This window comes from Triticum dicoccoides, chromosome 5A, assembly GCF_002162155.2.
Source record: "Triticum dicoccoides isolate Atlit2015 ecotype Zavitan chromosome 5A, WEW_v2.0, whole genome shotgun sequence".
NCBI lineage: Eukaryota > Viridiplantae > Streptophyta > Magnoliopsida > Poales > Poaceae > Triticum > Triticum dicoccoides.
This window is the reverse complement of record NC_041388.1, coordinates 414,291,244-414,305,870: the sequence shown is the minus strand read 5'-3', so window position 1 is coordinate 414,305,870 and position 14,627 is coordinate 414,291,244.

The following is a 14,627-nucleotide window of genomic DNA, read 5'->3' as shown; positions in this document are numbered from 1 at the left end:
AGTAACAAAAAAATACATACATGTCCGTAGACCACCTAGTAACGACTACAAGCACTGAAGCGAGCCGAAAGCGCGCCACCATCATCGCCCCTATCTTGCGGGAGTCGGGCAAACCTTGTTCGTAGCAGACAACGAGAAAGTCGTTGTGCTAAGACTCCAAAGGACCATCACACCAGAACAACAACTATATCGCCAATGAAAAGAAGTGTAGATCGGGAAGGATCCGGCTAGGCACATGAATGCAGACGAACGAAGGCCAGATACATATTGATCCATTAAAGACAAACACCGACGGAATCACGCGGTGTCCACCGGAGACACACCTCCACACGCCCCTTCAATGACACGAGACACATCACCGAGACAAGGGTCGGGTGTGAAGAACCTTAATTCATCTTCAAGGAGCCGCTGCCGCCGCCTCACATTTTGTACAAATTTATTTATACTAGCTAGTGCCTGCTCTCTGATCGGAATAGCTGCATGTGAATTTATGAAGGAAGAAATAGATTCTCCACCAAAGAAAAGGATGACTACCATAGAAGGGACATGCCAGAAACTAAAATGATCTAAGGATTACCAACTCAAGAATTGCCGATCCACGACCAAACCTTGAATGATAGTACATCAAGAGGTATGACTAGAAACAATCGTCCACCGCAAGGGCATTGACACAAGTAAGCTACAATGCGATTACCATGATGACAACGATCATAATAACAGAAACACAGACATAGAAGGGACTAATCCACCATAAGCCTTGAAAATAGCACCACACGCATGAGACTAGCGCAACATTGCCAAACAAGGAGGCCACCAGCCCAATGTCGCCAGACCGGATATCACACAAGTCGTAGAACGTTGGTCATGAGGGAGGGGTGAGCAGCAACCCGAAGGGGATTGGAAGAAGCACGTGAGCATCAAGTACGAACCCCACCACGATGAACGGCTAGGAAAAGTAGGCATAACACAAGGCGAAGCCACCCAAAGACCTCATGCCTATCACGACCCATGCAACCGCTAAGAAAAAACAAATAACGAAGGCCTCTGATGAGTGGGAGACGGACTGATGGAGGAGGCGTATGGGCCACATCCAGCGAAGCTACTGTCAGATCTGTCCGAGGATCCGACCAACTGGAGGGGGGTGGAGAGGACGAGATTGTCGGGGCCAGGTCGGAGGCCCGACAAGAGGTAAGGCTGGTCATAGTGGGGAGTAACTTAGACTAGTAACATACATATGTTACTAGTCTATATTACTACCTTCATAGTGGGTAGTGTCATAGGTGTGGTAACATAGTTGCCTTCATTTATTACTTTGTAGACTCATTATGCATTGAAAACCGCTATGTGATGGTAACATATTATGTTACTCTATTTGCCTCTCTCCTCATTAACTATTTGCCACATCACCATTTTTGCTTATGTGGCATCTATGTTACTACCTATGTTACTCCCACTATGACCAGCCTAATGAAGCAACAGTCGTCGACGCCGAAACAACCGCGGACCACCACCATGGACGCTCCATCGTGTCAATTGTGACCACAATATAATAGACCTAGAGATCCCAAGGTTTCGGTTCAATTATTCGTGACCATAATATAAAGATTTTATCTTCTTTCTTTTGTGCGCATTTGAATCCTAAGGTTGATATTCATATTCGATTTTATTTAGAAATAGTTATATTTGTTTTTTTATGTTCAAACATTACATTGTCAGCCAGCGTTAATGGTTACATCATCCACTAATGTTCAACGAAGAATATTGACGGTACATCAAACTTGCAAGAATGTTGATTCCTCCCTTCAGTTGCTAAGAAGTGAGCCAGACATGTCTGCTCCTCAGGGCAATGCTCAAAGACTCAAAGTCCATTTGGAACCGCTGTTCTTTGGGATTTTCTTTTAAACGGACGCATCTACTAGTCTAGTACCACTATAAAAGAACGAGAGGGCGGAGAACCAATTCATCCTATCCATTAATGCAGTAGATCATACGGCTCAAAATCATCCCGTGTTTAACGCCAAACAAATGCCGGTTTCCGCTGCCCACCTCCACCCGCCCTTAAAAAAAGGAAAGAAACCGCTCCTGCCTCCTCTCTCGCACGACCCCCGCGCGTCCGCCCCTCCCTCGAAGAAAACTCATGCGGCAGGCGGCTCTCGCATGCCTCCCATGCGCTCGGCCTCCCCTCCCCGCGTCTCACCCTCGAAGAGGGATACGTGCCGTGCCGGGCCGCCGCGGTTGATTCCAGCGAGGGTGCTCCCTTACTCTGGTCGACACTGCACTCTCACGTCTCCTCCCTGACCCTTTCTTCCTCTTCCTCGGCATAGGACGCTGGGTCGCCTTATTGCCGTATTGGGCGGCAGTTCGCCGCTACACCGCACGAGGAGGGCGACGCTTGGGCCGCCGCCGAGCCTGACGAGGTCTCCGTCCGGGTCTGCTGCCAATCTTGTGGCCGGCCACTTGGCTCGCCGCCCGTCTCACCTTACATCAAGCACCACTAGGAGTCTGGGACTCCCCATCCAGCTCGCTCTTTGCTAAATCTTGCCGCTCCCAATCCAGGTCGCCACATGCCTCTGGACCAGGTATTTAATACTACAGGATTAATGTCTTGCAACTGCACATAGAAATAGGGACAGGGATCAGGTGACATGCACCTTTGCATGTCACCGTGTGACTTGCGGCCCAAATTCATATTTAAACATTGTAAAAAAATCTGAAAAAAATCATGCATATTCATAGCACATATTAAGATAATCCCTAAAAAATTCAGATCAAAATTCGAAACATACATCAAGAAGAAAAAAAGAGAAATCTGTTATGAATACTTTCGAGAGAAACTCTTTCTCTAGAAAGTTTCCGAACTTAGCAACAAAAGTCTTGCCTTCGGATCTATGATAGAAGGTGTATCCAATAGTCTTCTTTGGATATCCTATGAAGACACATTTCTCCGATTTGGGTTCGAGCTTATCAGGTTGAAGCTTTTTCATATAAGCATCGCAGCCCCAAACTTTCAGAAACGACAACTTTGGTTTCTTGCCAAACCATAGTTCATAAGGCGTCGTCTCAACGGATTTTGATGGTGCCCTATTTAACGTGAATGCGGCCGTCTCCAAAGCATAACCCCAAAACGATAGCGGTAAATCAGTAAGAGACATCATAGATCGCACCATATCTAGTAAAGTACGATTATGATGTTCGGACACACCATTACGCTGTGGTGTTCCGGGTGGCGTGAGTTGCGAAACTATTCCGCATTGTTTCAAATGTACACCAAACTCGTAACTCAAATATTCTCCTCCACGATCATATCGTAGAAACTTTATTTTCTTGTTACGATGATTTTCCACTTCACTCTGAAATTCTTTAAACCTTTCAAATGTTTCAGACTTATGTTTCATTAAGTAGATATACCCATATCTGCTTAAGTCATCTGTGAAGGTGATAAAATAACGATATCCGCCACGAGCCTCAATATTCATCGGACCACATACATCTGTATGTATGATTTTCAACAAATCTGTTGCTCTCTCCATAGTACCGGAGAACGGCGTTTTAGTCATCTTGCCCATGAGGCACGGTTCGCAAGTACCAAGTGATTCATAATCAAGTGGTTCCAAAAGTCCATCAGTATGGAGTTTCTTCATGCGCTTTATACCGATATGACCTAAACGGCAGTGCCACAAATAAGTTGCACTATCATTATCAACTCTGCATCTTTTGGCTTCAACATTATGAATATGTGTGTTACTACTATCGAGATTCAATAAGAATAGACCACTCTTCAAGGGTGCATGACCATAAAAGATACTACTCATATAAATAGAACAACCATTATTCTCTGATTTAAATGAATAACCGTCTCGCATCAAACAAGATCCAGATATAATGTTCATGCTTAACGCTGGCACCAAATAACAATTATTTAGGTCTAATATTAATCCCGAAGGTAGATGTAGAGGTAGCGTGCCGACTGCGATCACATCGACTTTGGAACCGTTTCCCACGCGCATCGTCACCTCGTCCTTAGCCAATCTTCGCTTAATCCGTAGTCCCTGTTTCGACTTGCAAATATTAGCAACAGAACCAGTATCAAATACCCAGGTGCTACTGCGAGCATTAGTAAGGTACACATCAATAACATGTATATAACATATACCTTTGTTCACCTTGCCATCCTTCTTAGCCGCCAAATACTTGGGGCAGTTCAGCTTCTAGTGACCAGTCTGCTTGCAGTAGAAGCACTCAGTTTCAGGCTTAGGTCCAGACTTGGGTTTCTTCTCTTGAGCAGCAACTTGCTTGCTGTTCTTCTTGAAGTTCCCCTTCTTCTTCCCTTTGCCCTTTTTCTTGAAACTAGTGGTTTTGTTGACCATCAACACTTGATGCTCCTTTTTAATTTCTACCTCCGCAGCTTTCAGCATTGCGAAGAGCTTGGGAATAGTCTTATTCATCCCTTGCACATTATAGTTCATCATGAAGCTCTTGTAGCTTGGTGGCAGTGATTGGAGAATTCTGTCAATGACGCAATCATCTGGAAGATTAACTCCCATTTGAATCAAGTGATTATTATACCCAGACATATTGAGTATATGCTCACTGACAGAACTGTTCTCCTCCATCTTGCAGCTATAGAACTTATTGGAGACTTCATATCTCTCAATCCGGGCATTTGCTTGAAATATTAACTTCAACTCCTGGAACATCTCATATGCTCCATGACGTTCAAAACGTCGTTGAAGTCCCGGTTCTAAGCCGTAAAGCATGGCACACTGAACTATCGAGTAGTCATCAGCTTTGCTCTGCCAGACGTTCACAACATCTGGTGTTGCTCCAGCAGCAGGCCTGGCACCCAGCGGTGCTTCCAGGACGTAATTCTTCTGTGCAGCAATGAGGATAATCCTCAAGTTACGGACCCAGTCCGTGTAATTGCTACCATCATCTTTCAACTTTGCTTTCTCAAGGAACGCATTAAAATTCAACGGAACAACAACACGGGCCATTTATCTACAATCATACATAAACAAGCAAGATACTATCAGATACTAAGTTCATGATAATTTTAAGTTCAATTAATCATATTACTTAAAGAACTCCCACTTAGATAGACATCCCTCTAATCCTCTAAGTGATTACGTGATCCAAATCAACTAAACCATGTCCGATCATCACGTGAGATGGAGTAGTTTCATTGGTGAACATCACTATGTTGATCATATCTGAAGGAAATATGCCCTAGAGGCAATAATAAAGTTATTATTTTTTTCCTTATATCATGATAAAAGTTTTTTATTCATGCTAGAATTGTATTAACCGGAAACATAATACATGTGTGAATACATAGACAAACAGAGTGTCACTAGTATGCCTCTACTAGACTAGCTTGTTAATTAAAGATGGTTATGTTTCCTAACCATGGACAAAGAGTTGTCATTTGATTAACGGGATCACATCATTAGTTGAATGATCTGATTGACATGACCCATTCCATTAGCTTAGCACCCGATCGTTTAGTATGTTGCTATTGCTTTCTTCATGACTTATACATGTTCCTATGACTACGAGATTATGCAACTCCCGTTTGCCAGAGGAACACTTTGTGTGCTACCAAACGTCACAACGTAACTGGGTGATTATAATGGGGCTCTACAGGTGTCTCCAAAGGTACATGTTGGGTTGGCGTATTTCGAGATTAGGATTTGTCACTCCGATTGTCGGAGAGGTATCTCTGGGCCCTCTCGGTAATGCATATCACTTAAGCCTTGCAAGCATTGCAACTAATGAGTTAGTTGCGGGTTGATGTATTACAGAACGAGTAAAGAGACTTGCCGATAACGAGATTGAACTAGGTATGGGATACCGACGATCGAATCTCGGGCAAGTAACATACCGATGACAAAGGGAACAACGTATGTTGTTATGCGGTCTGACCGATAAAAGATCTTCGTAGAATATGTAGGAGCCAATATGAGCATCCAGGTTCCGCTATTGGTTATTGACCGGAGACGTGTCTCGGTCATGCCTACATTGTTCTCGAACCCGAAGGGTCCGCACGCTTAAGGTTACGATGACAGTTATATTATGAGTTTATACATTTTGATATACCGAAGGTTGTTCGGAGTCCCGGATGTGATCACGGACATGAAGAGGAGTCTCGAAATGGTCGAGACATAAAGATTGATATATTGGAAGCCTATGTTTGGATATCGGAAGTGTTCCGGGTGAAATTGGGATTTTACCGGAGTACCGGGAGGTTACCGGAACCCCCCGGGAGCTATATGGGCCTAAGTGGGCCTTGGTGGAAAAGAGAAGGAGCAGCCCAAGATGGGCCGCGCGCCCCTCCCCTCCCTTGGTCCGAATAGGACAAGGAGAGGGGGTCGGCACCCCTCTCTCTTTTCCCCCCTCCGCGAATCCTATTCCAACTAGGATTGGGGGGGGGGGGGATCCTACTCCCAGAGGGAGTAGGACTCCTCCTGGCGCGCCTCTCCTAGGCCGGCCGCACCCCCCCTTGAGCCTTTATATACGGAGACAGGGGCACCCCGGAGAAACACAAGTTGATCCACGTGATCATATTCTTAGCCGTGTGCGGTGCCCCCTTCCACTATAGTCCTCGATAATATTGTAGCGGTGCTTAGGCGAAGCCCTGCTGCAGTAGTACATCAAGATCGTCACCACGCCGTCGTGCTGACGGAACTCTTCCCCGACACTTTGCTGGATCGGAGTCCAGGGATCGTCATCGAGCTGAACGTGTGCTAGAACTCGGAGGTGCCGTAGTTTCGGTGCTTGATCGGTCGGGCCGTGAAGACGTACGACTACATCAACCAAACGCTTCCGTTGTCGATCTACAAAGGTACTTAGATCATACTCTCCCCTCTCGTTGCTATGCATCACCATGATCTTGCGTGAGCGTAGGAAATTTTTTGAAATTACTACGAAACCCATTAATATCTACTATATGATTCACGCTCGACCTTTCGGTCTCCGTGTTCCGAGGCCATATCTGTATATGCTTAGCTCGTCAAGTATAACCTGAGTATTCCGCGTGTGCAAATGTTTTGCACCCGTTGTATTTGAACGTAGAGCCTATCACACCCGATCATCACATGGTTTCTCAGCACGAAAAACTTGTTGGGGAATGTTGCAGAAAATTAAAATTTTTCCTACGGTTTCACCAAGATCCATCTATGAGTTCATCTAAGCAACGAGTCAAGGGAGAGAGTTTGCATCTACATACCACTTGTAGATCACGAGCGGAAGCTTGCCAAGGGGATGGTGATGATGGAGTCGTACTCGAACGTGATTCGGATCACCGATGTCCAAGTGCTGAACGGACAGCACCTCCGCGTTCAACACACGTACGGGACGGGAGACGTCTCCTCCGTCTTGATCCAGCAAGGAGGAAGGAGAGGTTGAGGAAGGCAGCTCCAACGGCAGCACGACGGCGTGGTGTAGTTGGTGTAGCTGTACTCCGACAGAGCTTCGCCGAGCACGTACGGAGGAGGAGAGGTGTTGGGGAGGGGAGGGGCTGCGCCTTGAGTTGTGTTGTATTGCAGCCCTCCCCTCACCCTTCTATATATAGGGGAAAGGGCAAGGGGGGCCGGCCCTCTAGGGAAAACCCTAGGGGGGGGCGGCGGCCAAGGGGTGGGGGGCTTGCCTCCCAAGCAAGGGGGGTGCGCCCCCTTTAGGGTTTCCCCCCCAACCCTAGGCGCATGGGCCCAGGGGGGCGCCAAGCCCACTAGGGGCTGGCTGCTATCCCTACGCAGCCCAAGTGGCCCCCCGGGAGGGGTGGTCCCTCCCGGTGGACCCCCGGAACCTTTCCGGTGGTCCCGGTACAATACCGGTATGACCCCGAAACTTTCCGGTGCCCGTTTAACAACTTCCCATATATAAAACTTTACCTCCGGACTATTCCGGAACTCCTCGTGACGTCCGGGATCTCATCCGGGACTCCGAACAACATTCGGTAATCACATACTTGTCTTCCTGATAACCCTAGCGTCACCGAACCTTAAGTGTGTAGACCCTACGGGTTCGGGAGACATGCAGACATGACCGAGACTCTCCGGTCAATAACCAATAGCGGGATCTGGATACCCATGTTGGCTCCCACATGCTCCTCGATGAAGTCATCGGATGAACCACGATGTCGAGGATTCCCCGTATACAATTCCCTTTGTCAATCGGTACGTTACTTGCCCGAGACTCGATCGTCGGTATCCCAATACCTTGTTCAGTCTCGTTACTGGCAAGTCACTTTACTCGTACCGTAATGCATGATCCCGCGGCCAACACCTTGGTCACCTTGAGCTCATTATGATGATGCATTACCGAGTGGGCCCAGAGATACCTCTCCGTCATACGGAGTGACAAATCCCAGTCTCGATCCATGTCAACCCAATAGACACTTTCGGAGATACCTGTAGTGCACCTTTATAGTCACCCAGTTATGTTGTGACGTTTGATACACCCAAAGCATTCCTACGGTATCCAGGAGTTACACGATCTCATGGTCGAAGGAAGAGATACTTGACATTGGAAAAGCTCTAGCAAACGAACTAACCGACCTTTGTGCTATGCTTAGGATTGGGTCTTGTCCATCACATCATTCTCCTAATGATGTGATCCCGTTATCAACGACATCCAATGTCCATAGCCAGGAAACCATGACTATCTGTTGATCACAATGAGCTAGTCAACTAGAGGCTTACTAGGGACATATTGTGGTCTATGTATTCACATGTGTATTACGATTTCCTGATAATACAGTTATAGCATGAATAAAAGACTATTATCATGAACAAAGAAATATAATAATAACACTTTTATTATTGCCTCTAGGGCATATTTCCAACAGTCTCCCACTTGCACTAGAGTCACTAATCTAGTTACATTGTGATGAATCGAACACCCATAGAGTTCTGGTGTTGATCATGTTTTTCTCGCGAGAGAGGTTTAGTCAACGGATCTGCAACATTCAGATCCGTATGTACTTTGCAAATTTCTATGTCTCCATCTTGAACATTTTCACGGATGGAGTTGAAACGATGCTTGATGTGCCTGGTCTTCTTGTGAAACCTGGGCTCCTTGGCAAGGGCAATAGCTCCAGTGTTGTCACAGAAGAGTTTGATTGGCCCCGACGCATTGGGTATGACTCCTAGGTCGGTGATGAACTCCTTCACCCAAATAGCTTCATGCGCTGCCTCCGAGGCTGCCATGTACTCCGCTTCACATGTAGATCCCGCCACGACGCTCTGCTTGCAGCTGCACCAGCTTACTGCTCCACCATTCAACATATACACGTATCCGGTTTGTGACTTAGAGTCATCCAGATCTGTGTCGAAGCTAGCGTCGACGTAACCCTTTACGACGAGCTCTTTGTCACCTCCATAAACGAGAAACATGTCCTTTGTCCTTTTCAGGTACTTCAGGATATTCTTGACCGTTGTCCAGTGTTCCTTGCCGGGATTACTCTGGTATCTTGCTACCAAACTTACGGCAAGGTTTACATCAGGTCTGGTACACAGCATGGCATACATAATAGATCCTATGGCTGAAGCATAGGGGATGACACTCATCTCTTCTTTATCTTTTGCCGTGGTCGGTGACTGAGCTGAGCTCAATCTCACACCTTGTAACATAGGCAAGAACCCTTTCTTGGACTCATCTATTTTGAACTTTTTCAAAATCTTATCAAGGTATGTGCTTTGTGAAAGACCTATGAGGCGTCTCGATCTATCTCTATAGATCTTGATGCCTAATATATAAGCAGCTTCTCCAAGGTCCTTCATTGAAAAACATTTGTTCAAGTAGGCCTTAATGCTGTCCAGAAATTCTATATTATTTCCCATCAAGAGTATATCATCCACATATAATATGAGAAATGCTACGGAGCTCCCACTCACTTTCTTGTAAACGCAGGCTTCTCCATAAGTCTGCATAAACCCAAACGCTTTGATCATCTCATCAAAACGAATATTCCAACTCCGAGATGCTTGCACCAGCCCATAAATGGATCGCTGGAGCTTGCATACTTTGTTAGCGTTCTTAGGATCGACAAAACCTTCCGGCTGCATCATATACAGCTCTTCCTTAAGATGCCCGTTAAGGAATGCCGTTTTGACGTCCATCTGCCATATCTCATAATCATAGTATGCGGCAATTGCTAACATGATTCAGACGGACTTAAGCTTCGCTACGGGAGAGAATGTCTCGTCGTAGTCAATCCCTTGAACTTGTCGATAACCCTTAGCGACAAGTCGAGCTTTATAGATGGTGACATTACCATCCGCGTCCGTCTTCTTCTTAAAGATCCATTTGTTTTCTATCGCTCGCCGATCATCGGGCAAGTCAGTCAAAGTCCATACTTTGTTTTCATACATGGATTCTATCTCGGATTTCATGGCTTCTAGCCATTTGTTGGAATCTGGGCCCGCCATCGCTTCTTCATAGTCCGAAGGTTCACCGTTGTCTAACAACATGATTTCCAGGACAGGGTTGCCGTACCACTCTGGTGCGGAACGTGTCCTTGTGGACCTACGAAGTTCAGTAGCAACTTGATCCGAAGTACCTTGATCATCATCATTGGTTTCCTCTTCAGTTGGTGTGGGCATCACAGGAACATTTTCCTGAGCTGCACCACTTTCCCGTTCGAGAGGTAGTACTTCATCGAGTTCTACTTTCCTCCCACTTACTTCTTTCGAGAGAAACTCTTTTTCCAGAAAGCATCCGTTCTTGGCAACAAAGATCTTGCCCTCGGATCTTAAGTAGAAGGTATACCCTACAGTTTCCTTAGGGTATCCTATGAAGACGCATTTTTCCGACTTGGGTTCGAGCTTTTCAGGTTGAAGTTTCTTGACATAAGCATCGCATCCCCAAACTTTTAGAAACGACAGCTTAGGTTTCTTCCCAAACCATAATTCATACGGTGTCGTCTCAACGGATTTAGACGGTGCCCTATTTAAAGTGAATGTAGCTGTCTCTAGAGCGTATCCCCAAAATGATAGCGGTAAATCGGTAAGAGACATCATAGACCGCACCATATCCAATAGAGTGCGATTACGACGTTCGGACACACCGTTTCGCTGAGGTGTTCCAGGCGGCGTGAGTTGTGAAAAGATTCCACATTTCCTTAAGTGTGTGCCAAATTCGTGACTTAAATATTCTCCTCCACGATCTGATCGTAGGAACTTTATCTTTCGGTCACGTTGATCTCCACCTCATTCTGAAATTCCTTGAACTTTTCAAAGGTCTCAGATTTGTGTTTCATTAAGTAGACATACCCATATCTACTTAAGTCATCAGTGAGAGTGAGAACATAACGATATCCTCCGCGAGCCTCAATGCTCATTGGACCGCACACATCGGTATGTATGATTTCCAACAAGTTGGTTGCTCGCTCCATTGTTCCGGAGAACGGAGTCTTGGTCATTTTTCCCATGAGGCATGGTTCGCATGTGTCAAATGATTCATAATCAAGAGACTCCAAAAGTCCATCAGCATGGAGCTTCTTCATGCGCTTCACACCAATGTGACCAAGGCGGCAGTGCCACAAGTATGTGGGACTATCGTTATCAACTTTACATCTTTTGGCATCTACACTATGAACATGTGTAATATTACGCTCGAGATTCATTAAGAATAAACCATTGACCATCGGAGCATGACAATAAAACATATCTCTCATATAAATCGAACAACCATTATTCTCGGACTTAAATGAGTAGCCATCTCGTATTAAACGAGATCCAGATACAATGTTCATGCTCAAACTTGGCACTAAATAACAATTATTAAGGTTCAAAACTAATCCCGTAGGTAAATGTAGAGGCAGCGTGCCGACGGCGATCACATCGACTCTGGAACCATTCCCGATGCGCATCGTCACCTCGTCCTTCGCCAGTCTCCTTTTATTCCGCAGCTCCTGATGTGAGTTACAAATATGAGCAACGGCACCAGTATCAAATACCCAGGAGTTACTACGAGTACTGGTAAGGTACACATCAATTACATGTATATCAAATATACCTTTGGTGTTGCCGGCCTTCTTATCCGCTAAGTATTTGGGGCAGTTCCGCTTCCAGTGACCCTTCCCCTTGCAATAAAAGCACTCAGTCTCAGGCTTGGGTCCATTCTTTGACTTCTTCTCGGCAACTGGCTTACCGGGCGCAGCAACCTCTTTGCCATCCTTCTTAAAGTTCTTTTTACCCTTGCCCTTCTTGAACTTAGTGGTCTTATTGACCATCAACACTTGATGTTCTTTCTTGATTTCAACCTCTGCTGACTTCAGCATAGAAAATACTTCAGGAATGGTCTTTACCATCCCCTGCATATTATAGTTCATCACAAAGCTCTTGTAGCTTGGTGGGAGCGACTGAAGGATTCTGTCAATGACTGCCTCATCAGGGAGGTTAATATTCAGCTGGGTCATACGGTTGTGCAACCCAGACATCTTGAGTATGTGCTCACTGACAGAACTATTTTCCTCCATCTTACAACTATAGAACTTGTCGGAGATGTCATATCTCTCGACCCGGGCGTGAGCTTGAAAAACTAGTTTCAGCTCTTCGAACATCTCATATGCTCTGTGATGCTCAAAACGCTTTTGGAGCCCCGGTTCTAAGCTGTAAAGCATGCCGCACTGAACGAGGGAGTAATCATCAGCACGAGACTGCCAAGCATTCATAATGTCTTGGTTCTCTGGGACGGGAGCGTCACCTAGCGGTCCTTCTAGGACATATTGTTTCCTGGCAGCTATGAGGATGATCCTCAGGTTTCGAACCCAGTCCGTATAGTTGCTGCCATCATCTTTCAGCTTGGTTTTCTCTAGGAATGTGTTGAAGTTCATGTTGACATGAGCGTTGGCCATTTGATCTACAAGACATATTTGCAAGGGTTTTAGACTAAGTTCATGATAATTAAGTTCTAATCAAATTATGAACTCCCACTCAGATTAGACATCCCTTTAGTCATCTAAGTGTTACACGATCCGAGTCGACTAGCCCGTGTCCGATCATCACGTGAGACGGACTAGTCATCGTCGGTGAACATCTTCATGTTGATCGTATCTTCCATACGACTCGTGTTCGACCTTTCGGTCTCCGTGTTCCAAGGCCATGTCTGCACATGCTAGGCTCGTCAAGTTAACCCTAAGTGTTTTCGCTGTGTAAAACTGTCTTACACCCGTTGTATGTGAACGTAAGAATCCATCACACCCGATCATCACGTGGTGCTTAGAAGCGACGAACTGTAGCAACGGTGCATAGTTAGGGGAGAACACTTCTTGAAATTTTGTAAGGGATCATCTTATTTACTACCGTCGTCCTAAGTAAACAAGATGCATAAAACATAATAAACATCACATGCAATTATATAAAGTAGTGACATGATATGGACAATATCATATAGCTCCTTTGATCTCCATCTTCGGGGCTCCATGATCATCTTGTCACCGGCATGACACCATGATCTCCATCATCATGATCTCCATCATCGTGTCTTCATGAAGTTGTCACGCCAACGACTACTTCTACTTCTATGACTAACGCGTTTAGCAATAAAGTAAAGTAAGTTACATGGCGTTCTTCAATGACACGCAGGTCATACAAAAATAAAGACAACTCCTATGGCTCCTGCCGGTTGTCATACTCATCGACATGCAAGTCGTGAATCCTATTACAAGAACATGATCTCATACATCACAATTCATCATTCATCACAACTTCTGGCCATATCACATCACATGATCAATCGCTGCAAAAACAAGTTAGACGTCCTCTAATTGTTGTTGCATCTTTTACGTGGCTGCAATTGGGTTCTAGCAAGAACGTTTTCTTACCTACGAATAACCACAACGTGATTTTGTCAAGTTCTATTTACCCTTCATAAGGGCCCTTTTCATCGAATCCGCTCCAACTAAAGTGGGAGAGACAGACACCCGCCAGCCACCTTATGCAACTAGTGCATGTTAATTGGTGGAACCGGTCTCACGTAAGCGTACGTGTAAGGTTGGTCCGGGCCGCTTCATCCCACAATACCGCTGAAGCAAGAAAAGACTAGTAGAGGCAAGCAAGTTGACAAGATCCACGCCCACAACAAAATTGTGTTCTACTCGTGCAAAGAGAACTACGCATAGACCTAGCTCATGATGCCACTGTTGGGGAACGTTGCAGAAAATTAAAATTTTTCCTACGGTTTCACCAAGATCCATCTATGAGTTCATCTAAGCAACGAGTCAAGGGAGAGAGTTTGCATCTACATACCACTTGTAGATCACGAGCGGAAGCTTGCCAAGGGGATGGTGATGATGGAGTCGTACTCGAACGTGATTCGGATCATCGATGTCCAAGTGCTGAACGGACAGCACCTCCGCGTTCAACACACGTACGGGACGGGAGACGTCTCCTTCGTCTTGATCCAGCAAGGAGGAAGGAGAGGTTGAGGAAGGCAGCTCCAACGGCAGCACGACGGCGTGGTGTAGTTGGTGCAGCAGTACTCCGACAGAGCTTCGCCGAGCACGTACGGAGGAGGAGAGGTGTTGGGGAGGGGAGGGGCTGCGCCTTGAGTTGTGTTGTATTGCAGCCCTCCCCTCACCCTTCTATATATAGGGGAAAGGGCAAGGGGGGCCGGCCCTCTAGGGA